Source organism: Triticum urartu, chromosome 3A, assembly GCF_056163025.1.
Source record: "Triticum urartu cultivar PI428250 chromosome 3A, HENAU_Tu73, whole genome shotgun sequence".
NCBI classification, from domain to species: Eukaryota; Viridiplantae; Streptophyta; class Magnoliopsida; order Poales; family Poaceae; genus Triticum; species Triticum urartu.
This window is the reverse complement of record NC_141875.1, coordinates 34,946,943-34,974,234: the sequence shown is the minus strand read 5'-3', so window position 1 is coordinate 34,974,234 and position 27,292 is coordinate 34,946,943. Positions and strand designations below refer to the sequence as shown.

At 42.1% G+C, this 27,292-nt stretch overlaps 1 pseudogene across 1 annotated transcript; it reads right to left on the bottom strand.

Moving 5' to 3' along the window:
* Nucleotides 1–20,024: 20,024 nt before the first annotated feature.
* Nucleotides 20,025–26,193, bottom strand: LOC147978226 (uncharacterized; annotated as a pseudogene). The gene is made up of 2 exons (XR_015618034.1): nt 24,219–26,193; nt 20,025–20,416 (listed from the first exon to the last, which is right to left on the bottom strand). The product of XR_015618034.1 is annotated as an uncharacterized LOC147978226 (transcript).
* Nucleotides 26,194–27,292: the final 1,099 nt, after the last annotated feature.

The window sequence follows — 27,292 nt, the reverse complement described above, 5'->3', positions numbered from 1 at the left end:
GCTAGCGCAAGATCTGGAACCCCAAAAATTCTAAAATAAATTTCTGGACGTGATGAATTTATCTATTAATCATCTTCAAAAATAATTAACTAAATATCACTCTTCAAATAAAAATGACAGCAGTTCTCGTGAGTGCTAATGTTTCTGTTTTTTACAGCAAGTTCAACAAGACTTTCCCCAAGTCTTCCCAACGGTTCTACTTGGCACAAACACTAATTAAACACAAAAAACACAACCAAAACAGAGGCTAAATAATTTATTTATTACTAAACATGATCAAAAAGCAAGGAATAAAAATAAAATTGGGTTGCCTCCCAACAAGCGCTATCGTTTAACGCCCCTAGCTAGGCATAAAAGTGAGGATAGTTCTAGTTATTGCCATCTTTGGTAGGCAATCCATAAGTGGCTCTCATGATAGTTTCATATGGCAATTTTATTTTATTTCTTGGAAAGTGTTCCATGCCCTTTTTTAATGGAAATTAAAATCTAATATTCCCTTCCTTCATATCAATAATCGCACCAACCGTTCTAAGGACAGGTCTACCAAGAATTATAGGGCAAGAAGGATTGCAATCTATGTCAAGAACAATGAAATCTACGAGCACATAATTCCTATTTGCAATAATAAGAACATAATTAATCCTTCCCATAGGTTTCTTAATAGTGGAATCCGCAAGATGCAAGTTTAGAGAGCAATCATCAAAATTACGGAAATCTAGTAAATCACACAAAGTCTTGGGAATAGTAGAGACACTAGCACCCAAATCACACAAAGCATAAAACTCATGATCTTTCATTTTAATTTTAATAGTTGGTTCCCACTCATCATAGAGTTTTCTAGGGATAGAAACTTTCAACTCAAGTTTTTCTTCATAAGATTGCATCAAGGCATCAACAGTATGTTCGGTAAAGGCTTTATTTTGACTATAAGCATGTGGAGAATTTAGCACGGATTGCAACAAGGAAATACAATCAATTAAAGAACAACTTTCATAATTAAATTCCTTGGAATCCAATATAGTGGGTTTAGCAACATCTAGATTTTTATTTCTTTCAATCCCACTTTCATCAATTTCATCATTAAGATCTAAATACTCCGAATTTTTAGAATGCCTTCTAGGTAAAGGAAGATCATATTCAGTTTCGTCAAGATTAATATTGCAAAACAAAGATTTAATAGGGGACACATCAATAACTTTTAGATCTTCATCTTGATTTTCATAGGAATTGGAAGAACACGCTTTAATAAAGGCATCTTTGGAAGCACGCATCCTGGCGGTTCTTTCCTTGCACTCATCAATGGAAATTCTCATGGATTTGAGAGACTCATTGATATCATGCTTAGGAGGAATAGATCTAATCTTTAAAGAGTCAATCTCAAGAGAAATTATATCAACGTTTCTAGTCAAATCATCAACTTTAAGCAATTTCTCTTCAAGCAAAGCATTAAAATTATTTTGTGAATCATAAACTCTTTAACACTATTCTCAAATTCAGAGGGCATCTTATTATAATTTCCATAAGAGTTGTTGTAGGAATTCCCATAATTATTAGAAGGATTACTAGGATATGGCCTAGGATTAAAATTCCCTCTATAAGCGTTGTTACCAAAATTATTCCTACCAAAATAATTCACATCCATAGATTCATTGTTATTCTCAATCAAAGTGGACAAAGGCATATCATTAGGATCAGAAGAAACACTCTTAGTAGCAAATAATTTCATAAGTTCATCCATCTTTCCACTGAAAACATTGATTTCTTCTATCGCATGCACTTTTTTATTAGAAGATCTTTCAGTATGCCATTGAGAATAATTAACCATAATATTATCTAGGAGTTTAGTAGCATCTCCTAAAGTGATTTCCATAAAAGTGCCTCCCGCGGCCGAATCTAAAAGATTTCTAGAAGCAAAATTCAATCCGGCATAAAATTTTTGTATAATCATCCACAAATTCAAACCATGAGTAGGGCAATTACGTATCATTAATTTCATTCTCTCCCAAGCTTGTGCAACATGTTCATGATAAAGTTGCTTAAAGTTCATAATATCGTTTCTAAGAGAGATGATCTTAGCGGGAGGGAAATACTTAGAGATAAAAGCATCTTTGCACTTGTTCCAAGAATCAATACTATTTTTAGGCAAAGACGAAAACCAAGCTTTAGCACGATCTTTAAGCGAAAAAGGAAATTGCTTCAATTTAACGACATCATTATCGACATCTTTTTTCTTTTGCATATCACATAAATCAACGAAGCTATTCATATGAGTAGCGGCATCTTCGCTAGGAAGGCCAGCGAATTGATCTTTCATAACAAGATTCAACAAAGCAGCATTAATTTCACAAGATTCAGTATTAGCAAGAGGAGCAATCGGAGTGCTAAGGAAATCATTATTATTGGTATTGGTGAAGTCACACAATTTGGTAGTATCTTGAGCCGTCGTGACAAACAAGCAAACTAGCACATGAGCAGACAAAAGCAAACGGGCAAAAGAAGCAAATAGAGAGGGAGGATAGAGAGAGAGAGAGAGGGCGAATAAAACGGCAAGGGTGAAGTGGGGGAGAGGAAAACGAAGGCAAATGGCAAATAATGTAATGCGAGAGATAGGGATTGTGATGGGTACTTGGTATGTTGACTTTTTGCGTAGACTCCCCGGCAACGGCGCCAGAAATCCTTCTTGCAATGTCTTGAGCTTGCGTTGGTTTTCCCCAAAGAGGAAGGGATGATGCAGCAGAGTAGCGTCAGTATTTCCCTCAGTTTTTGAGAACCAAGGTATCAATCCAGTAGGAGGCCACGCTCAAGTCCCTCGTACCTGCACAAAGCGATAGCTACTCGCAACCAACGTGATTAGGGGTTGTCAATCCCTTCACGGTCACTTACGAGAGTGAGATCTGATAGATATAATATTTTTGGTATTTTTGGTATAAAGATGCAAAGTAAAAAGTAAAAGCAAAGTAAAAGCAAAGCAAGATTAAAGTGATGGAGATTGATATGATGAGAATAGACCCGGGGGCCATAGGTTTCACTAGTGGCTTATCTCAAGAGCATAAGTATTCTACGGTGGGTGAACAAATTACTGTTGAGCAATTGACAGAATTGAGCATAGTTATGAGAATATCTAGGCATGATCATGTATATAGGCATCACGTCCGTGACAAGTAGACCGAAACGATTCTGCATGTACTACTATTACTCCACTCATCGACCGCTATCCAGCATACATCTAGAGTATTAAGTTAAAAACAGAGTAACGCCTTAAGCAAGATGACATGATGTAGAGAGATAAATTCATGCAATGTGAAATAAACCCCATATTGTTATCCTCGATGGCAACGATGCAATACGTGCCTTGCTTCTAGAGTATTAAGTTAAAAACAGAGTAACGCCTTAAGCAAGATGACATGATGTAGAGAGATAAATTCATGCAATATGAAATAAACCCCATATTGTTATCCTCGATGGCAACGATGCAATACGTGCCTTGCTGCCCCTTCTGTCACTGGGAAAGGACACCGCAAGATCGAACCCAAAGCTAAGCACTTCTCCCATGGCAAGAACTACCAATCTAGTTGGCCAAACCAAACGGATAATTCGAAGAGACTTGCAAAGATAACCAATCATACATAAAAGAATTCAGAGAAGATTCAAATATTATTCATAGATAGACTTGATCATAAACCCACAATTCATCGGTCTCAACAAACACACCGCAAAAAGAAGAAGATTACATCGAATAGATCTCCACAAGAGAGGGGGAGAACTTTGTATTGAGATCCAAAAAGAGAGAAGAAGCCATCTAGCTACTAACTATGGACCCGAAGGTCTGAGGTAAACTACTCACACTTCATCGGAGAGGCTATGATGATGTAGAATCCCTCCGTGATGACGGCCCTCTTCCGGCGGAGCTCCGGAACAGGCCCCAAGATGGGATCTCGTGGATACAGAAAGTTGCGGCGGTGGAATTAGGTTTTGGCTCCTCTTCTGATCGTTTAGGGGTACGTAGGTATATATAGGAGGAAGGAGTACGTCGGAGGAGCACCGAGGGGCCCACGAGGCAGGGGGCGCGCCCTAGGGGGGCGCCCCCCACCCTCGTGACCGCCTCTTTGACTCCTTGGAGTAGGGTCCAAGTCTCCTGGATCACGTTCAGTGAGAAAATCACGTTCCCGAAGATTTTATTCCGTTTGGACTCCATTTGATATTCCGTTTCTTCGAAACACTGAAATAGGCAAAAAACAGCAATTCTGGGCTGGGCCTCCGGTTAATAGGTTAGTCCCAAAAATAATATAAAAGTGGAAAATAAAGCCCAATATAGTCCAAAACAGTAGATAATATAGCATGGAGCAATCAAAAATTATAGATACGTTGGAGACGTATCAGCCAACCAATGGCAACCCAAGGACCCTCCTCAGTACACCGGAGAAGGCAGCTTTGATCCGTGGGCATAGACCAACTTAGGCCAAAAGCCTAAACTTGGGGGAGTACGTATTTCTCACCGACATTACATTCATGTTCACACACTCATGCCAGTTGTCGGTGCTCATACTTCTTCATTGTACCATCCATGCTAGTTTATTTTCTTTTCTGGCATTCGTCTTGTGTGTTTGAAAAACCTTAAGAAAAAACAAAAAAAATTAGTTGTAGCTTTTAGCTAGTTTACTTTCCATGCTTGTAGTAGTAGTAATTAAAAAGAAAACCCAAAAAGATTTCTCGTTCTTCTTTTGCTTGTTGGGAGCTTTCCTGTGTAAATAGTTTTGTTTCTTTTTTTTGGGGGTCGAGAGGAGAAGACCATAATGAAAATGTTGAGTGGCTCTCATATGCATTATTGTTGATCTAACAAAGAGCCCATATTACCTTGTCTTCTCCCATGTATTGAATGCTTGCAGATTTTAGCTTAGTCCAATGCACGTGCACTATTATTATTATTATCCACACCATTCGATCGTGCAAGTGAAAGGCAATAATGACGATATATGATGAACTGATTGAGATGAGAAAAACAAGTATGAACTCGACCTTTCTTGTTTTTGTAAAATATGATTAGTTCATCGTTCCTGATTCAACCTATTATGAATGAAATATGTTTGCAATGACAATTAGAGATTATAGTTTCCCATGCCATGCTTAATTTGCTAGGAGTTTATAATGGTTTACCTTGCGTGCCAACATGCTATTAAAATGGTGGTGATATGGTATGATAGGGTGGTATCCTCCTTTGAACGATTCGAGTGGCTTGACTTGGCACATGTTCACGCATGTAGTTGAAACAAAATCAACATAGCCTTCACGATATTTATGTTCATGGTGAATTATATCCTACTCATGCTTGCATTCAGTGTTGATTAATTTTAATGCATGCTCATGACTGTTGTCGCTCTCTAGCTGGTCGCTTCCCAGTCTCTTTCTAGCTTTTACTTGTACTAAGCGGGAATACTGCTTGTGCATCCAACTCCATAAACCCCAAAAGTTATTCCATATGAGTCCACAATACCTTCCTATATGCGGTATCTACCTGCCGTTCCAAGTAAATTTGTATGTGCCAAACTCTAAACTTTCAAATAAAAATTCTGTTTTGTATGCTCGAATAGCTCATGTATCAACTAGGGCTGTCTGTATCTTCCATGCTAGGCGGGTTATTCTCAAAAGGAGTGGACTCCGCTCCTCACTCACGAGAAAATGACTGGTCACCGGGATGCCCAGTCCCATGCTCAAACCAAATCAAAATAATTGCAAATAAAACTCTCCCAGGATTGTTGTTACTTGGAGGCACCCGTTGTTTCGGGCAAGCCATGGATTGATGCTTGATGGTGGTGGGGGAGTATAAACTTTACCATTCTGCTTGGGAACCGCCTATAATGTGTGTAGCATGGAAGATATCAAGATTTCTCGGTCGTTATGTTGACAATGAAAGTATACCACTCAAAATATTATTTATCTCTATTTCAAAATCGAGCTTTGGCACCTCTACAAATCCCTGCTTCCCTCTGCGAAGGGCTTATCCATTTACTTTTATGTTGAGTCATCATCCTCTTATTAAAAAGCACCAGTTGGAGAGCACCACTATCATTTGCATGTATTATTATTAGTTTACATTGAGTATGACTGTGACTGGATCTCTTTTACCATGAATTACAATTTTCAGTCAGCCATTGATCTTCAGGGGTGCTCTGCATTCATGTTTTGCGGTCTCAGAAAGGGCTAGCGAGATACCATCTTGTCATATCATATTATGATCGTTTTGAGAAAGTGTTGTCATCCGAGATTTATTATTATTGCTCGCTAGTTGATTATGCCATTCATATGAGTAAACATGAGACCTAAATGTTATTATAAATATGGTTAGTTCATAATCTTTGTTGAAAACTTGAATGCTGGCTTTACATATTTGCAACAACAAAAGAAAATAGAGTTTGTAAAAGTTTCTCTTTATCACTTTCAGTTTATCAACTGAATTGCTTGAGGACAAGCAAAGGTTTAAGCTTGGGGGAGTTGATACGTCTCCATCGTATCTACTTTTCCAAACACTTTTGCTCTTGTTTTGGACTCTAACTTGCATGATTTGAATGGAACTAACCCGAATTGATGCTGTTTTCAGCAGAATTGCCATGGTGTTATTTTTGTGCAGAAATAAAAGTTCTCGGAATGACCTGAAAATCAACGGAGAATATTTTTGGAATATATAAAAAATACTGGCGAAAGAATCAAGGCCAGGGGCCCATGCCCTGTCCACGAGGGTGGGGGGCACGCCTACCCCTGGGTGCGCCCCTGCCTCGCGGGCCCCCTGACGCTCCACCGACCTCAACTCCAACTCCATATATTCACGTTCGGGGAGAAAAAATTAGGGACAAGGATTCATCACGTTTTACGATACGGAGCCACCACCAAGCCCTAATCTTTCTCGGGAGGGCTGGTCTGGAGTCCGTTCGGGGCTCCGAAGAGGGGAATCCGTCGCCATCGTCATCATCAACCTTCCTACATCACCAATTTTATGATGCTCACCGCCGTGCGTGAGTAATTCATCGTATGCTTGCTGGACGGTGATGGGTTGGATGAGATTTATCATGTAATCGAGTTAGTTTTGTTAGGGTTTGATCCCTAGTATCCATTATGTTCTGAGATTGATGTTGCTATGACTTTTCTATGCTTAATGCTTGTCACTAGGGCCCGAGTGCCATGATTTCAGATTTGAACCTATTATGTTTTCATGAATATATGTGAGTTCTTGATCCTATCTTGCAAGTCAATAGTCACCTATTATGTGTTATGATCCGTTAACCCCGAAGTGACAATAATCGGGATACTTACTGGTGATGACTATAGTTTGAGGAGTTCATGTATTCACTAAGTGTTAATGCTTTGTTCCGGTACTCTATTAAAAGGAGGCCTTAATATCCCTTAGTTTCCAATAGGACCTCGCTGCCACGGGAGGGCAGGACAAAAGATGTCATGCAAGTTCTTTTCTATAAGCACGTATGACTATATTCGGAATACATGCCTACATTACATTGATGAGCTGGAGCTACTTTTGTGTCACCCTATGTTATAACTGTTGCATGAGGAATCACATCCGACATAATTATCCATCACTGATCCAATGCCTATGAGCTTTTCATATATTGATCCCTGCTTAGTTACTTTTTCGTTGCCACTGTTACAATCACTACAAAATCAATACTATTAGTTTTGCCATCGTTATCGTTACTTCCATATTACTTTGCTACTAAATACTTTGCTGCAGATATTAAGTCTTTCAGGTGCGGTTGAATTGACAAATCAACTGTTAATACTTGAGAATATTCTTTGACCCCTCTTGTGTCGAATCAATAAATTTGGGTTGAATACTCTACCCTCGAAAACTGTTGCGATCCCCTATACTTGTGGGTTATCAATCCCCACTCGCGTGACTCGTCGCTCACTGAATGTAGGCGGAGCATGTGTGCTGGGGTAAATTTCTTGTCTGGCTGTGATCAGACCGTCGGTGGCAGTGTCTGCGGGTGTTGTCCTCTTCCTGAAGACGCCGTTGTGGCTACTCCTAGCCCTCCATTTGCTCCAGGTGAAAATCTTGATCCTTTGGATCGGACGGTGGCGGTGCTCCAGTATCGTACCCTTCCTAAGGCACAGTGTTGGAGCTCATGGGCGTCGGCAGCGCTCCGGTGTCATACCCTTCCTAAAGGTACCATCTTGGAGCTCATGGGCGTCGACAATTAGCTTGGTTCCTCGGGGTGGTTAGTGAAGGAAATATGCCCTAGAGGCAATAATAAAGTTATTATTTATTTCCTTATATCATGATAAATGTTTATTATTCATGCTAGAATTGTATTAACCGGAAACATAATACATGTGTGAATACATAGACAAACTTAGTGTCACTAGTATGCCTCTACTTGACTAGCTCGTTAATCAAAGATGGTTATGTTTCCTGACCATGAACAAAGTGTTGTTATTTGATTAACGAGGTCACATCATTAGTTGAATGATCTGATTGACATGACCCATTCCATTAGCTTAGCACCCGATCGTTTAGTATGTTGCTATTGCTTTCTTCATGACTTATACATGTTCCTATAACTATGAGATTATGCAACTCCCGTTTACCGGAGGAACACTTTGGGTACTACCAAACGTCACAACGTAACTGGGTGATTATAAAGGAGTACTACAGGTGTCTCCAAAGGTACATGTTGGGTTGGCGTATTTCGAGATTAGGATTTGTCACTCCGATTGTCGGAGAGGTATCTCTGGGCCCTCTCGGTAATGCACATCACATAAGCCTTGCAAGCATTACAACTAATATGTTAGTTGTGAGATGATGTATTACGGAACGAGTAAAGAGACTTGCCGGTAACGAGATTGAACTAGGTATTGGATACCGACGATCGAATCTCGGGCAAGTAACATACCGATGACAAAGGGAACAACGTATGTTGTTATGCGGTCTGACCGATAAAGATCTTCGTAGAATATGTAGGAGCCAATATGGGCATCTAGGTCCCGCTATTGGTTATTGACCGGAGACGTGTCTCGGTCATGTCTACATTGTTCTCGAACCTGTAGGGTCCGCACGCTTAAGGTTACGATGACAGTTATATTATGAGTTTATGCATTTTGATGTACCGAAGGTTGTTCGGAGTCCCGGATGTGATCATGGACATGACGAGGAGTCTCGAAATGGTCGAGACGTAAAGATTGATATATTGGAAGCCTATGTTTGGATATCGGAAGTGTTCCGGGTGAAATCGGGATTTTACCGGAGTACCGGGAGGTTACCGGAACCCCCCGGGAGCTATATGGGCCTTAGTGGGCTTTAGTGGAAAGGAGAAAGGGGCAGCCCAAGGTGGCTGTGCGCCTCCCCCCTTCCCCTAGTCCTATTAGGACTAGGAGAGGTGGCCGCCCCCCTCTCTCTCTTTCCCCCCTCAAGGAATCCTATTCCAACTAGGATTGGGGGGGGGGAATCCTACTCCCAGAGGGAGTAGGACTCTCCTGGCGCGCCCTCCCTTGGCCGGCCAGCCTCCCCCCTAGTCCTTTATATACAGAGGCAGGGCACCCCAAAGAATACACAAGTTGATCCACGTGATCTATTCCTTAGCCGTGTGCGGCGCCCCCAGCCACCATAGTCCTCGATAATACTGTAGCGGAGTTTAGGCGAAGCCCTGCTGCTGTAGTACATCCAGATCGTCACCACGCCGTCGTGCTGACGGAACTCTTCCCCGACACTTTGCTGGATCGGAGTCCGGGGATCGTCATCGAGCTGAACGTGTGCTCGAACTCGGAGGTGCCGTAGTTTCGGTTCTTGATCGGTTGGATCGTGAAGACGTACGACTACTTCCTCTACGTTGTGTCAACGCTTCCGCAGTCGGTCTGCGTGGGTACGTAGACAACACTCTCCCCTCTCGTTGCTGTGCATCACCATGATCTTGCGTGTGCGTAGGAAATTTTTTGAAATTACTACGAAACCCAACAGTGGCATCCGAGCCTAGGTTATTTATGTTGATGTTATATGCACGAGTAGAACACAAGTGAGTTGTGGGCGATATAAGTCATACTGCCTACCAGCATGTCATACTTTGGTTCGGCGGCATTCTTGGACGAGACGACCCGGACCAACATTACGCGTACGCTTACGCGAGACCGGTTCCCCCGACGTGCTTTGCACATAGGTGGCTTGCGGGCGACTGTCTCTCCAACTTTAGCTGAACCAAGTATGGCTACGCCCGGTCCTTGCGAAGGTTAAAACGGAGTCTATTTGACAAACTATCGTTGTGGTTTTGATGCATAGGTGAGATTGGTTCTTGCTTAAGCCCGTAGCAGCCACGTAAAACTTGCAACAACAAAGTAGAGGACGTCTAACTTGTTTTTGCAGGGCATGTTGTGATGTGATATGGTCAAGACATGATGCTGAATTTTATTGTATGAGATGATCATGTTTTGTAACCGAGTTATCGGCAACTGGCAGGAGCCTTATGGTTGTCGTTTTATTGTATGCAATGCAATCGCGATGTAATGCTTTACTTTATTACTAAATGGTAGTGATAGTCGTGGAAGCATAAGATTGGCGAGACGACAACGATGCTATGATGGAGATCAAGGTGTCGCGCCGGTGATGATGGTGATCACGACGGTGCTTCGAAGATGGAGATCACAAGCACAAGATGATGAGGGCCATATCATATCACTTATATTGATTGCATGTGATGTTTATCTTTTATGCATCTTATCTTGCTTTGATTGACGGTAGCATTATAAGATGATCTCTCACTAAATTATCAAGAAGTGTTCTCCCTGAGTATGCACCGTTGCCAAAGTTCGTCGTGCCCAGATACCACGTGATGATCGGGTGCGATAAGCTCTACGTCCATCTACAACGGGTGCAAGCCAGTTTTTGCACACGCAGAATACTCAGGTTAAACTTGACGAGCCTAGCATATGCAGATATGGCCTCGGAACACGGAGACCGAAAGGTCGAGCGTGAATCATATAGTAGATATGATCAACATAACGATGTTCACCATTGAAAACAACTCCATCTCACGTGATGATCGGTTATGGTTTAGTTGATTTGGATCACGTGATCACTTAGAAGATTAGAGGGATGTCTATCTAAGTGGGAGTTCTTAAGTAATATGATTAATTGAACTTAAATTTATCATGAAATTAGTCCCTGATAGTATCTTGCTTGTTTATGTTGATTGTAGATAGATGGCTCGTGCTGTTGTTCCGTTGAATTTTAATGCGTTCCTTGAGAAAGCAAAGTTGAAAGATGATGGTAGCAATTACACGGACTGGGTCCGTAACTTGAGGATTATCCTCATTGCTGCACAGAAGAATTACGTCCTGGAAGCACCGCTGGGTGCCAGGCCTGCTGCTGGAGCAACACCAGATGTTATGAACGTCTGGCAGAGCAAAGCTGATGACTACTCGATAGTTCAGTGTGCCATGCTTTACGGCTTAGAATCGGGACTTCAACGACGTTTTGAACGTCATGGAGCATATGAGATGTTTCAGGAGTTGAAGTTAATATTTCAAGCAAATTCCCAGATTGAGAGATATGAAGTCTCCAATAAGTTCTATAGCTGCAAGATGGAGGAGAACAGTTCTGTCAGTGAGCATATACTCAAAATGTCTGGGTATAATAATCACTTGATTCAATTGGGAGTTAATCTTCCAGATGATTGCGTCATTGACAGAATTCTCCAATCACTGCCACCAAGCTACAAGAGCTTCGTGATGAACTATAATATGCAAGGGATGAACAAGACTATTCCCGAGCTCTTCGCAATGCTGAAAGCTGCGGAGGTAGAAATCAAGAAGGAGCATCAAGTGTTGATGGTCAACAAGACCACTAGTTTCAAGAAAAAGGGCAAAGGGAAGAAGAAGGGGAACTTCAAGAAGAACGGCAAGCAAGTTGCTGCTCAGGAGAAGAAACCCAAGTCTGGACCTAAGCCTGAAATTGAGTGCTTCTACTGCAAGCAGACTGGTCACTGGAAGCGGAACTGCCCCAAGTATTTGGCGGATAAGAAGGATGGCAAGGTGAACAAAGGTATATGTGATATACATGTTATTGATGTGTACCTTACTAGAGCTCGCAGTAGCACCTGGGTATTTGATACTGGTTCTGTTGCTAATATTTGCAACTCGAAACAGGGACTATGGAATAAGCGGGCACTGGCAAAGGACGAGGTGACGATGCGCGTGGGAAACGGTTCCAAAGTCGATGTGATCGCGGTCGGCACGCTACCTCTACATCTACCTTCGGGATTAATATTAGACCTAAATAATTGTTATTTGGTGCCAGCGTTGAGCATGAACATTATATCTGGATCTTGTTTGATGCGAGACGGTTATTCATTTAAATCAGAGAATAATGGTTGTTCTATTTATATGAGTAATATCTTTTATGGTCATGCACCTTTGAAAAGTGGTCTATTTTTGATGAATCTCGATAGTAGTGATACACATATTCATAATGTTGAAGCCAAAAGATGCAGAGTTAATAATGAAAGTGCAACTTATTTGTGGCACTGTCGTTTAGGTCATATCGGTGTAAAGCGCATGAAGAAACTCCATACTGATGGACTTTTGGAACCACTTGATTATGAATCACTTGGTACTTGCGAACCGTGCCTCATGGGCAAGATGACAAAAACACCGTTCTCCGGAACTATGGAGAGAGCAACAGATTTGTTGGAGATCATACATACAGACGTATGTGGTCCGATGAATATTGAGGCTCGTGGCGGATATCGTTATTTTCTCACCTTCACAGATGACTTAAGCAGATATGGGTATATCTACTTAATGAAACACAAGTCTGAAACATTCGAAAAGTTCAAAGAATTTCAGAGTGAAGTTGAAAATCATCGTAACAAGAAAATAAAGTTTCTACGATCTGATCGTGGAGGAGAATATTTGAGTTACGAGTTTGGTGTACATTTGAAAAATTGTGGAATAGTTTCGCAACTCACGCCACCCGGAACACCACAGCGTAATGGTGTGTCCGAACGTCGTAATCATACTTTACTAGATATGGTGCGATCTATGATGTCTCTTACAGATTTACCGCTATCGTTTTGGGGTTATGCTTTAGAGACGGCCGCATTGACGTTAAATAGGGCACCATCAAAATCCGTTGAGACGACACCTTATGAACTATGGTTTGGCAAGAAACCAAAGTTGTCGTTTCTTAAAGTTTGGGGCTGCGATGCTTATGTGAAAAATCTTCAACCTGATAAGCTCGAACCCAAATTGGAGAAATGTGTCTTCATAGGATACCCAAAGGAGACTGTTGGGTACACCTTCTATCACAGATCCGAAGGCAAGACATTCGTTGCTAAGAATGGATCCTTTCTAGAGAAGGAGTTTCTCTCGAAAGAAGTGAGTGGGAGGAAAGTAGAACTTGACGAGGTAACTGTACCTGCTCCCTTACTTGAAAGTAGTACATCACAGAAAACTGTTTCAGTGACACCTACACCAGTTAGTGAGGAAGCTAATGATAATGATCATAAAACTTCAGATCAAGATACTACTGAACCTCGTAGATCAACCAGAGTAAGATCCGCACCAGAGTGGTACGGTAATCCTGTTCTGGAAGTCATGCTACTAGATCATGATGAACCTACGAACTATGAAGAAGCGATGGTGAGCCCAGATTCCGCAAAGTGGCTTGAAGCCATGAAATCTGAGATGGGATCCATGTATGAGAACAAAGTATGGACTTTGGTTGACTTGCCCGATGATCGGCAAGCAATTGAGAATAAATGGATCTTCAAGAAGAAGACTGACGCTGATGGTAATGTTACTATCTACAAAGCTCGACTTGTCGCGAAAGGTTTTCGACAAGTTCAAGGGGTTGACTATGATGAGACTTTCTCACCTGTAGCGATGCTTAAGTCTGTCCGAATCATGTTAGCGATTGCCGCATTTTATGATTATGAAATTTGGCAGATGGATGTCAAAACTGCATTCCTGAATGGATTTCTGGAAGAAGAGTTGTATATGATGCAACCGGAAGGTTTTGTCGATCCAAAGGGAGCTAACAAAGTGCGCAAGCTCCAGCGATCCATTTATGGACTGGTGCAAGCCTCTCGGAGTTGGAATAAACGCTTTGATAGTGTGATCAAAGCATTTGGTTTTATACAGACTTTTGGAGAAGCCTGTATTTACAAGAAAGTGAGTGGGAGCTCTGTAGCATTTCTGATATTATATGTGGATGACATATTACTAATTGGAAATGATATAGAATTTCTGGATAGCATAAAGGGATACTTGAATAAGAGTTTTTCAATGAAAGACCTCGGTGAAGCTGCTTACATATTAGGCATTAAGATCTATGGAGATAGATCAAGACGCTTAATTGGACTTTCACAAAGCACATACCTTGACAAAGTTTTGAAGAAGTTCAAAATGGATCAAGCAAAGAAAGGGTTCTTGCCTGTGTTACAAGGTGTGAAGCTGAGTAAGACTCAATGCCCGACCACTGCAGAAGATAGAGAGAAAATGAAAGATGTTCCCTATGCTTCAGCCATAGGCTCTATCATGTATGCAATGCTGTGTACCAGACCTGATGTGTGCCTTGCTATAAGTTTAGCAGGGAGGTACCAAAGTAATCCAGGAGTGGATCACTGGACAGCGGTCAAGAACATCCTGAAATACCTGAAAAGGACTAAGGATATGTTTCTCGTATATGGAGGTGACAAAGAACTCACCGTAAAAGGTTACGTTGATGCAAGCTTTGACACTGATCCGGACGATTCTAAATCGCAAACCGGATACGTGTTTACATTAAACGGTGGAGCTGTCAGTTGGTGCAGTTCTAAACAAAGCGTCGTAGCGGGATCAACATGTGAAGCGGAGTACATAGCTGCTTCGGAAGCAGCAAACGAAGGAGTCTGGATGAAGGAGTTCATATCCGATCTAGGTGTCATACCTAGTGCATCGGATCCAATGAAAATCTTTTGTGACAATACTGGTGCAATTGCCTTGGCAAAGGAATCCGGATTTCACAAAAGGACCAAGCACATCAAGAGACGCTTCAACTCCATCCGGGATCTAGTCCAGGTGGGAGACATAGAGATTTGCAAGATACATACGGATCTGAATGTTGCAGACCCGTTGACTAAGCCTCTCCCACGAGCAAAACATGATCAGCACCAAGGCTCCATGGGTGTTAGAATCATTACAGTGTAATCTAGATTATTGACTCTAGTGCAAGTGGGAGACTGAAGGAAATATGCCCTAGAGGCAATAATAAATTTATTATTTATTTCCTTATATCATGATAAATATTTATTATTCATGCTAGAATTGTATTAACCGGAAACATAATACATGTGTGAATACATGGACAAACTTAGTGTCACTAGTATGCCTCTACTTGACTAGCTCGTTAATCAAAGATGGTTATGTTTCCTGACCATGAACAAAGTGTTGTTATTTGATTAACGAGGTCACATCATTAGTTGAATGATCTGATTGACCTGACCCATTCCATTAGCTTAGCACCCGATCGTTTAGTATGTTGCTATTGCTTTCTTCATGACTTATACATGTTCCTATAACTATGAGATTATGCAACTCCCGTTTACCGGAGGAACACTTTGGGTACTACCAAACGTCACAACGTAACTGGGTGATTATAAAGGAGTACTACAGGTGTCTCCAAAGGTACATGTTTGGTTGGCGTATTTCGAGATTAGGATTTGTCACTCCAATTGTCGGAGAGGTATCTCTGGGCCCTCTCGGTAATGCACATCACATAAGCCTTGCAAGCATTACAACTAATATGTTAGTTGTGAGATGATGTATTACGGAACGAGTAAAGAGACTTGCCGGTAACGAGATTGAACTAGGTATTGGATACCGACGATCGAATCTCGGGCAAGTAACATACCGATGACAAAGGGAACAACATATGTTGTTATGCGGTCTGACCGATAAAGATCTTCGTAGAATATGTAGGAGCCAATATGGGCATCCAGGTCCCACTATTGGTTATTGACCGGAGACGTGTCTCGGTCATGTATACATTGTTCTCGAACCCGTAGGGTCCGCACGCTTAAGGTTACGATGACAGTTATATTATGAGTTTATGCATTTTGATGTACCGAAGGTTGTTCGGAGTCCTGGATGTGATCACAGACATGACGAGGAGTCTCGAAATGGTCGAGACGTAAAGATTGATATATTGGAAGCCTATGTTTGGATATCGGAAGTGTTCCGGGTGAAATCGGGATTTTACCGGAGTACCGGGAGGTTACCGGAACCCCCCGGGAGCTATATGGGCCTTAGTGGGCTTTAGTGGAAAGGAGAAAGGGGCAGCCCAAGGTGGCTGTGCGCCTCCCCCCTTCCCCTAGTCCTATTAGGACTAGGAGAGGTGGCCGGCCCCCTCTCTCTCTTTCCCCCCTCAAGGAATCCTATTCCAACTAGGATTGGGGGGGGGGGGAATCCTACTCCCAGAGGGAGTAGGACTCTCCTGGCGCGCCCTCTCTTGGCCCGCCAGCCTCCCCCTAGTCCTTTATATACAGAGGCAGGGCACCCCAAAGAACACACAAGTTGATCCACGTGATCTATTCCTTAGCCGTGTGCGGCGCCCCCAGCCACCATAGTCCTCGATAATACTGTAGCGGAGTTTAGGCGAAGCCCTGCTGCTGTAGTACATCAAGATCGTCACCACGCCGTCGTGCTGACGGAACTCTTCCCCGACACTTTGCTGGATCGGAGTCCGGGGATCGTCATCGAGCTGAACGTGTGCTCGAACTCGGAGGTGCCGTAGTTTCGGTGCTTGATCGGTTGGATCGTGAAGACGTACGACTACTTCCTCTACGTTGTGTCAACGCTTCCGCAGTCGGTCTGCGTGGGTACGTAGACAACACTCTCCCCTCTCGTTGCTATGCATTACCATGATCTTGCGTGTGCGTAGGAAATTTTTTGAAATTACTACGAAACCCAACAACTAGTTCACGGTGGAGGGATCTGTCATCCCCATAGTGGTGCCTCGCGGTGACTAGTTCATCGTGGAGGGATTTTTTCATCCCCGTAGTGGTGCTTATTGTACATCTTTTGTTCACTTAGGGTTGATGTTGCCGATCTTCAGTGCCCTTGTTTATTACCTTGGGTGTGCGATGTCGTGGTGTATGTTTCACCTATATGTGGTTCGTTGCTTTACATATAAAGCGGGACAAAAATATTTGTAGGCATTGAACGCCTGTGCCCGCCGATCATTGTTCAGTCTGACTCATCCTTGGCGATGTCCACTTTATCTTCAGATTCTTTGGTTCCGTTCAGCCTATGGGCAGTTAGCTATAGAGACTAGAAATTTGATGCATGGTAGGTAAGGAGTTTATTTCTTCGAAAATTTCTCAAGAACAAAATAGAGAATAAGGAAGCACAACTTATTGGCCACACAGAGGACCCCTCCGCCTCCGCGTACTGATGAGCTCTTGTCAGCTGATTGTAATCCTATATTGACGGAATAAAACTTCCTATCCCCCCCCCCCCCCCCCCCCCCAAATAAAATGTCAGCATTATTTGAAATAAATTCATCATGCATTTAAAAAAGTGATCAATGTATTTAAAAACATGTTCATTATGTATTAAAAAAGTTCTATGTATATTAAAAAATGTGCTGCACCCTGTTATGATAATTAATGAACTGATATGTAATTTTACTTTCTAAATATATGTTGAACAACTGTGTACTGTTATATGCTGAACAACATATATTTAAGAGTACATCCATTCGTCGGTGATCAATAAATATCAATGATTTAAATAGCGGGCTATGGCATTTAGCGGCGACCCTTAAAAACATCTGTAGCTGGGCTATAGCGGCAAATTATACATGAAATTATTTAGCGGCAACATCCTCAAACAGCTATATCGGAGCTATAGCGGGGCTATAGCCGGCTATTTAAAACTATGATAAATATAGAAATTGATTTGATGTAGGTTAATAACTGATGAACTGATTTGTAATTTGCTGTTTATACATGTATATTGACATGTTATATTTGGGAAAATCCATTTTAAACCCTCAACTCATAGACGTTTGGCAAAACGAACCCCAAAATCGAAATCCCGGTAGATTGCACCCTGAACTATACAATCCCAGTCTAAATCAAACCTTTGAGTCGTTTGGGTGGCCGGGATTTCGCTGAGGGCAAAACCTGCACCCTGTTGGGCCAGCCCGCTTTGGTTTTTTTCCATTAAGAAATAAAAATTCACAAAGGGCGCTACACCTTGCTCCTGCTGGGCCAGCCCACTTTAGTTTTTTTCTGTTAAGAACTAAAAATTCACAAAGGGCGCTACACCTTGCTCCTGCTGGGCCGGCCCACTTTTGTTTTCTTTTTGGTTAAAAAAAGCGCAGGGTGTGCCTTGAACATGCGACCCCGTGCTGGTGCTGTTTGATCGACGCAGCTAACCACCAGGGACAAAAAAGAAAAAGAAAAGTCCTCGGATTTGAAAAGAAATTCATGGATTTAACAATGCTGTAAAATTGAAAAAGAGTTTGTGGATTTTAAAAAGTTCACAGATTCGAAAACTTCCACGAAAAAAGAGTTCCTTATTTTGAATTTTTTTCAGAATATTTTTGTTTTGGAGATTCGAAAAATATTCCTTGTTCGATTTTCTGTTTCTTTTTGCTTTCTGTTACCTTATTTGATTCTTTTTTTCTGTTTACAAATATTGGTTCTAAACTAAAACATAGAACTGACTACAAAAAATCATTTTCTTACAAAGATGTTTAATAAAATTTAAATATTGTTCAATGGATATCAAAAAAATGTTCAACATGTATTAAATAATGTTCAGCGTATATCACGAAAATGTTCAATTTTTATTTAAAAATTTTCAACGTATGTGAAAAATGTTCAAAGTATATTTTTAAAGAATTCAAAGTATTTAAAAATCACATTCATTTCCAAGAATTGTTGAAAACTTTGAAGAAAAAAGAAATCTGTCGCGAACAATATAGACGTACTGAGTAGGTAGCTAGTGTGGTTGCCGTCGCTGCTACTTAGCGTGAGGTCGGGTGTTCAACTCCATCTCGTTTGCTTTTGTTTTTCATGCTATTTGTACGTTCGCTCGTTTCCTGGTTATTTGCCGGTCCAATAGGTTTTTGATGAAATAAAATAATAAATGGGCTGGCCCAGCACGGAGGATGGGTGTTCCTTGGCCCACCAGCTAGACAAATCCCGGTTGACATTTGTCAGGGTTTGATTTAAACCGAGATTACATAGTTCAGGGTGCAATTGACAGGGATTTCGACTTGAGGGTTCGTTACGACCAGCCTCTACGAGTTCAGGGTTTAAAATGGACCTTTTCCGTTATATTTGTGATTCCGAAGAAACATTTAATGCACCATCCTAACATAAAATCCTAGATCGGCGCAATGTTGAGATATCATCGAATCGATTGATCTGGTAGAAAGCAAAGAAGAAAATGCATGAAGGAAAAGGGGTGAGTACCACAAGATGCTGAGATCAAAGCCGAGTCCAAACTCCAAAGCAACGGTAGATAAATCCATCCTAGTGTACAATTAAGAAAAGATTCTGTAAGCGTCTTATGAGATTAGTACTATGTGGAAGGACTATAGGTCTCTCCTTAATTTTCGACCAGCAGCTCCATTCATTTGCCTCGGGTCGAGCAGGTATGAAGCTGCAGGCATAGCTAACATGTTCGGTAATTGCTGAGACTATATGAAGGGCACCGCTAGGCATCAGACTACTGATGCCCTGCCTCCCATCAGACCAGAGCCCTATGATTGATTCAATCTGATGTGTGCGCTGGCCTCTGATACGAGCTTGGGCAGTTATTTCGTATGTACGAAATTCAGCCTAAATTGCTTCCACAAATCACGCCGTTAAGTGGGCCGCTAATTACGTGTAATTATTTGGCGATATTCACTCCTGGCCCTTGGATTTAGGATGCAACTTACAGATTTTAGGCAGCTTGCTTGTTACTCCCTCCGTTCCACAATACGTGCCTTTCATTTATTAAAATATAGATGTTTTTTTTTTGAAAAGAAAGGGGTTTCTCCCGCCCCAACTTTATTAAGCCAAGGCAAACGGCAACCAACATAATACTGTTAACAGCGCTCGGCGGCAACCAGAGAGTAGCTGCCACAGACAGAGAAAAGCAAAGGTCTGAAACTGCCCTATTACAAGTTTTAAGAGGGTCCAACTGGGAGGGCACATAACCAGGTGACAGAACATTAAGATAGGCTAGAGTACATCACCCAGCGGTGCCCCTGGTAGCAGCATCACCGCCACGCAATTCTAAGCAATTCCTTCCTTTGATGATCCAAAAGTCTTAAACACCGGAGAAGAAACGCACCCTGAGCCTCTGAGCATAAGATTTTCCACCGCCTGATCGTTGCCCCCAACAGGTCTAAGACACAGCGTATACTTCGCCATCTTGTCCCCTGGAAAACAAAATCATTCCGAAATTGCCATAAGCTCCACAAGGTAGCAGCAGTAGCAATATTTAAAGCTTCACAATATTTTCTCCTCTTCCAGAAAGAAGACATCAGTTCAAAAGATTCAGGTGCACAAATATTAAAGCTATCAGCAACCACCTCCCAAACATGTCTGGCAACAATGCGATCAAAATATAAATGCTGGATGGTTTCAAGTTCATTACAGAAGACACACGACATGTCATTCACATGCCTACGCTTGGCCAGATTATCCCTAGTTAAGCTCTTATTATAGTAGATCAACCAGAGAAAAACATGAATATTGGGTGGAACTCGAATTTTCCAGATATCATCCTTGATAGTAGAAACTATCCCACCAAAGTTAATCATTTTATAGAATGATTTGACAGAATATTTGTTAGATGGTTCTAGCAACCAAACTGGCTGGTCTGGGGAATCAGACAAACATATTGGCTCAATCACTTTGATGAGCTCCTCCCATTTTTTTAAGTGTTTTCCATCACACACCTTCTAAAAGTTAAGTGCAGTTCCCCATTCACCCAAACCTATGCAAGAGTAGAGTTTTGTTGTTGACAGATAGTAAACAAGTCCCAAAATGAAGTTTTAAGAGAACAGTTCCCAACCCAGGTGTCATGCCAGAAGGCAATACTCTTACCATCTCCAGGAATCCATCTATAGAATTTTTTTGACGCTGCAAGAGCCCAGGATAAACTTTTCATAAAAGGGGACCCCAGGGTCATCCTAGTATTAAAGAGATTAGGGCTAGAAGTGTTATATTTGTAGTTTAACATCTTCTTCCAGTCACTATCCCTATCATCATAGAATCTTTTTCCCCAAGAGACCAGAAGGGCCATGTTGAATTCTCTAAAATTTGGAACCCCCATACCCCCAAACTCTTTCCTTATGGAAATCAACCCCCAATTAGCAAGGTGGTATTTATGATTATCACCCATATTCCCCCAAAAGAAGTGTGACATTTGAGATGTAATCATGTCAATAGCCCATTTGGGAAATTTCATAATATACATTAGGTAAGCAGGAATGCTGGCAATGCAAGTGGTAAGTAAAATCAGTTTCTCTCTATAAGAGAGTAATCTCCCCAACCATCCAGAGATATTTTTGATAATTCTATCAATAATGGGTTGGAGGTCCTCCCTTCTAAGTTTTTTAAAGTGAAGGGGAACCCCGAGATACTTAAAGGGGAAATCCCCAAGCTGGCAACAGAAAACCTGAGCAAAATCCTTAGACAATTGATCAGAGATATTAATAGCATGAAGATCACTTTTATGGAAATTAATTTTCAAACCAGATAAATTTTCAAAACAGGATAAAATCCACTTCAAGTTCTTGGCATACTCCAAAGAGTTATCTAGGAACAAGATGGTATCATCAACATATTGCAGGCTGACTACCCCACCTGGAAAGACATGGGGTAGCAACCCACCAATTAAACCACTATTAGTAGCTTTATGAAGCATTTTAGAAAAACATCAACTACTAGATTAAATAGGAGGGGTGAGTGAGGATCACCCTATTTCAATCCTTTTCCCCCAGAGAACTGGGGACCATTAGAGTCATTGATTCGAACTTGAAAAGTCCCTTGGTGGATAGTAGACATCACCCAATTCACCCACTTATTACCAAAGCCTCTAGAAAGAAGCATTTCTTTCAGGAAGTCCCAATTGACTCTATCATATGCTTTCTCATAGTCAAGTTTAAGAATCAGGCCAGAAGATCCAGATCTACGAGTTTCATGAATGACCTCATGGGCCATAACCACACTCTCCAGAATGAATCTGCCTTTGATAAATGCAGTTTGGTTAGAGGAAATAAGCTTGTCACATAAGGGAGAAACCCTAGTAGTCATAGCTTTAGAGAAAATTTTAATAGCACAGTTACTAAGGCTGATAGGCCTAAAGTTCTTCATATCTCTGGCCATAGGTATTTTTGGAATAAGAGTAATGATGGCATGATTTAATTTATAGATATCAAGTCTACCACTCTCAAAGTCTCTAACCATCCACATAAAGTCATTTTTAATCAGCTCCCAAAAGGTTTGATAAAATAAAAAGGAAAGGCCATCCGGGCCAGGGCACCACAAGCATAGGAACTCATTACAGCTTGCTTGATTTCCTCTTCAGTAAAAGGTCTCTCTAAATGTTCTCTCTCACCATCATGGACTAACTCATCCTCTGCCAAAAAGTCAACATCCAAATGGATGTCATGTTTGGTTCAAAGGCAAACAAGTCTTTGTAAAAAGACGTGGCAACCTCAAGCATCTCCTGGGTCAAATTGACCACACCATCAGGACTGTTTAATTCAGAAAGATGGTTCTTCCTATGTCTGTGGTTAGCAAGGGCTTGGAAATAAGCATTATTCCTATCTCCCTCTAAGACTTTTCTGTCCCTAGATCTCTGCCAAAGAGCAGTCTCCTCTTTTTTCCACACTTCATCCAGTTCTTTTTTAATCTCCTTCATCCTGTCATAGTCAGAGATAGACAGTTGTTGGGTTTCTGATATCACATCAAGTTTGTCAAACTCCAAAAGGAGTGCCCTCTTTTTTTCTTCAATGCAGCCTCTCTATTAATACTCCATCCTTTAGTTTTCTTCCTGAGAACTCTAGTCTTAAGCATCCAGTTATCAGCTGAGGATATGGATGAAGACACCGAATTCCAGGCATCTTCGACCATTTGATGAAAGCCTGGCTGGGAGAGCCACCATTTTTCAAACCTAAAAGGTTTGGGGTTGGATGGGGTTCTAGCACCAGTATCAATGACTAAGGGAGTATGATCACTCCCCACCCTGGGAAGGGCTGTCAGGATGGAAAAAGGAAAATGGGCGTCCCAGTTCACAGAAATGAACACTCTATCTAATACAGCAAACACATGGGAGGTCTGGTTATTAGACCATGTGAATATCCTGTTAGAGATAGAAATCTACATCAAGGCCCATCTGTTGATCCAGTCATTAAACAAAAAAGCAGTCTGTTGATTAACTAAACCGCTACTTTTTTCTGTATCATTCCTGATCAAGTTGAAGTCACCACAAATCATGATAGGATAAGAAGCATTAGATAACGTATCATGTAACTCAGCTATAAAGTCAATATTGAGTTCAGCATAAGCAGACCCATAGACTAGTACCATTTGCCAGACAAAACCATCAGTTTTATTTCTAACAGTAGCAAGGATGGAAAAATTTTGGTTAATAAAACCCACCACCTCAAAAATCATTTTCTTAAAACCCACAAGGATCCCCCCAGTAGTATTATCAGCTGGCAAACAATGCCATATGAAATTATCAAATCTATCAATAGCTTTGAGGAAACCCTCAGAAATATGTTCCTTCTTTGTTTCTTGAAAACCAATAAAATCAGGATCAGACTTAGCAATAGTATCACAAAGGCACTGTATCTTCCCATGTTGCCCTAGCCCTCTAATGTTCCAAATGAGACCTATCATACTAATTAATTTTGAAAGGGTGGGATAAGCCACAAGGCCTAGCTTTAGTTAGCACAGCAGGTGTCCCCCTAGTAGCATCAGAAGTGCCAACTGGCTCCAAGGGAAGGACATCCTTAGGTGTACTAGCTAAATCATTATAGTCAAAATCAATATTATCAGGAAGTACAATTTCAGGATTATTATTGGCAAAAACCAAACACCTCTCTTTCTCCACAGCAATCATATCATCAATGGCAAAAGACTTTTAATTATCACCCCCAATTATTAAATTCATTTGACTCATTTGACTAGCAAGAACAGATTTATCCATAGTAGAAAAGGATTTACCTTTGAATGTTTGTGGGATCTCCAAGTTCTGCTTCCTTTTATATGCAGCCGCTTTCTCCATAATGTTCACATTGCCATGGACCCCATTTAGGCCTTTTAGCTAACACAGGACCCCATTTAGGCTTCTTCTCATGGATATTCTCATCATTTTTGGTTTGGTTAAGCGATTCCATCAGTGATCTCTTCCAAGACTCACATTGTAAGGTTTGGACCGCCTCAAGAGGGAGAACCCCCAACTCTTCTTCCTTTGAATCCTCATTTTCAGAGTCAGAAACATCCACCGATCTTAATAGATCCTCACAGTATTCCATACTACCAGTTTTCTTCTCAGGCGTTATGTAAGCAGCATTTTCCCCAAGTGGAGTTTCTGGAATCCTCATTTTCCCCTCTTTCTTTTCCTTCCCATCAGAAATGTGGTTTTGTTCTTTGAGGATACCAGCAAAGCCAGTGTGCCCAGCAGATGATGAATCCTCAGAATCAACAGAAGCCAAAGCATACTTCATGATGAACTCCTCTTGATCAGTATCATTTCTATATCCCATAGGTGTAACCACCCCCTTTTGACTATCAGACTTGTTTGAAGTTAACTGTTTAGTTGTAAAATTAGCTTTGTCTAGTTCATCAATTGCCTGATCATCTTCACCTGATCCTTCAGAAGCATGCTCCTCTTGAGATCCATTCTCTTTTTCAGTCTGTTCTTCCTCAGCACCCTCATCCTCCTCATTACCATCCTCATCCTCATCCAAGTCAATGACAGAGTCAACACCTCCCGCTTGCTCAAAACCTTCCATAGTAAAACCAAGTAGAAACAGTTTTTTCTTCATCTCAATCAATCTCTCAAAAGGAATCTTGGTTGGGTCTCTGCAGGCTATTTTGATTCTGACATTCTCAAAGAAAGTTCTAAACATACCATTCCAGTCCACATCTGTAAGCACTCCAAACAGTGAAGCAATTTGGGCAAACACCTTCCAGGTACACCACTTGGGAGGAATCCCCTCAATCAGCACCCATGCTTCAATCAACTCTCCAAAAGGCTCACACCCCCCTTTCCATTCAGTCAGTGTCACATTCACATCTTGCGGCAGGGAGAACCCAGGTAATTCGATGAGGTCCTCCACTTTCTTCCAAGGGGGAAATCTAACTAAAAACGTCTTACTGGAGAGCCCTCTGATTTGCCAAGGCCAGTGTTTAGTTTTGCAAAAGTAGCAGATAACAGTTCCATCAGCTTAGCACAGTCCACTTCTCCTTTCAGAATGTTAACCACCGCACAATTATGGAAATTTAGCCATTTCGACTCATTTGTGACAGGAACATCTACATGGTAGAAACCAAGGCCTTGAGCTCCACTACCAAAAAAGGCAGCAGTAGGTTGAATCTTAGACCACGTGGCACAATTATTCACATTGGGATTCTGTTGACAAATAAAGCAGGCTTCTGGCTTCACGCAATTCCCCACATAATGGCCAGGTCCACCACAATTAAAACAAATCATGTCCTTATACCTAGGATCAAAGACTTGTTCCACATCGACCTCGATGGACTGGGATGATTGTACCTGAGCGGAACCAGCAGTGGATGTTGTAGATCTGGTAGGTTTGGGGGAAGGGACAGATTCCTTTGCGACAGGGACAGTTGTTTTCCGCCCAACAAAAGAAGTGGGTTTCTGCCCCACTCCTTTTGACTGACCAGCAGCAAGATTGCCGCTCCCTCCTGCATGGCGTTCGGCCATCTTCACCCCTCGCTTGACAGCTTCCGCAAAAGAGATTGAACCAGGGCCAATTCCTTCACGAACAACTTTGATTTGTTTTGGAGGTGGATCAAATGGTCGACGGGACGCATGGAAACAATCCGCAGTCGAGAAGGAGTTTTTATCAACCAAATCTCTCCGGATCCAGCAAAGGAATCCGGTTTTCGTTGGAACTTGTGGTTGCAGGGTAGGGTTTCTAGGGTGGCGGCGGCAAGGGGGGGGAGGGAATGAGCCAGAGCTAGCCAAAGTGCTCCTCCACATTATCTAGGGAATCAGTTTTATGTATTCCCCTCGCCCTTCCCGCTTTCTCGCCCACAACACGTAAATTGAGTGTGGGGCCATTGACACCTGGATTTAGAGAAGGGGCATGACAGAGCGGCTCCTCCCCAACTTTTCGGATAGCTTTTAAACTAAGGCCAAGCCCCTCGCCGGAGATCAACTCCGACGAGGTCTCACTAGCTGCAGAAGCAGCAAAGGAATCCTTACTATTACTAACAACAGGAGGGAGAACCCTCGAATCTAACCCAAAATCCTGAAGATGCGTTTGAGAAATCTGATCATGACAAGCCTGAATCCCACGATGGCGCAAACGAAAATTCCTCAAACGAGACTTAATAGTCGAATTAGCACGAAGGTGCAAACCTAACTCACCAGGCCAAGGCGGGGGATCGATGGGTCGTCGCTGCGTCTGAACCAGTTGGGGCAGCCGATCTACTGGCGGCGTGGGGGCCAAACTGTCCCCAGCGGGATGAACTCCGGCGGGATGTTGGCGATTCCCTCCCACGATGTGTTGGGGAACGTAGTAATTTCAAACATTTTCCTACGCACACGCAAGATCATGGTGATGCATAGCAACGAGAGGGGAGAGTGTGATCTACGTACCCTTGTAGATCGACAACGGAAGCGTTTGGTTGACGTAGTCGTACATCTCCACGGCCCGACCGATCAAGCACCGAAACTACGGCACCTCCGAGTTCTAGCACACGTTCAGCTCGATGACGATCTCCGGACTCCGATCCAGCAAAGTGTCAGGGAAGAGTTCCGTCAGCACGACGGCGTGGTGACGATCTTGATGTACTACTGTCGCAGGGCTTCGCCTAAGCACCGCTACAATATTATCGAGGACTATGGTGGAAGGGGGCACCGCACACGGCTAAGAATATGATCACGTGGATCAACTTGTGTCTCTAGGGGTGCCCCTTCCTCCGTATATAAAGGTTCAAGAGGGGGAGGCCGGCCGGCCATCATAGGGCGCGCCAGGAGGAGTCCTACTCCCTCCGGGAGTAGGACTTCCCCCCCAATCCTAGTTGGAATAGGATTCGTGAGG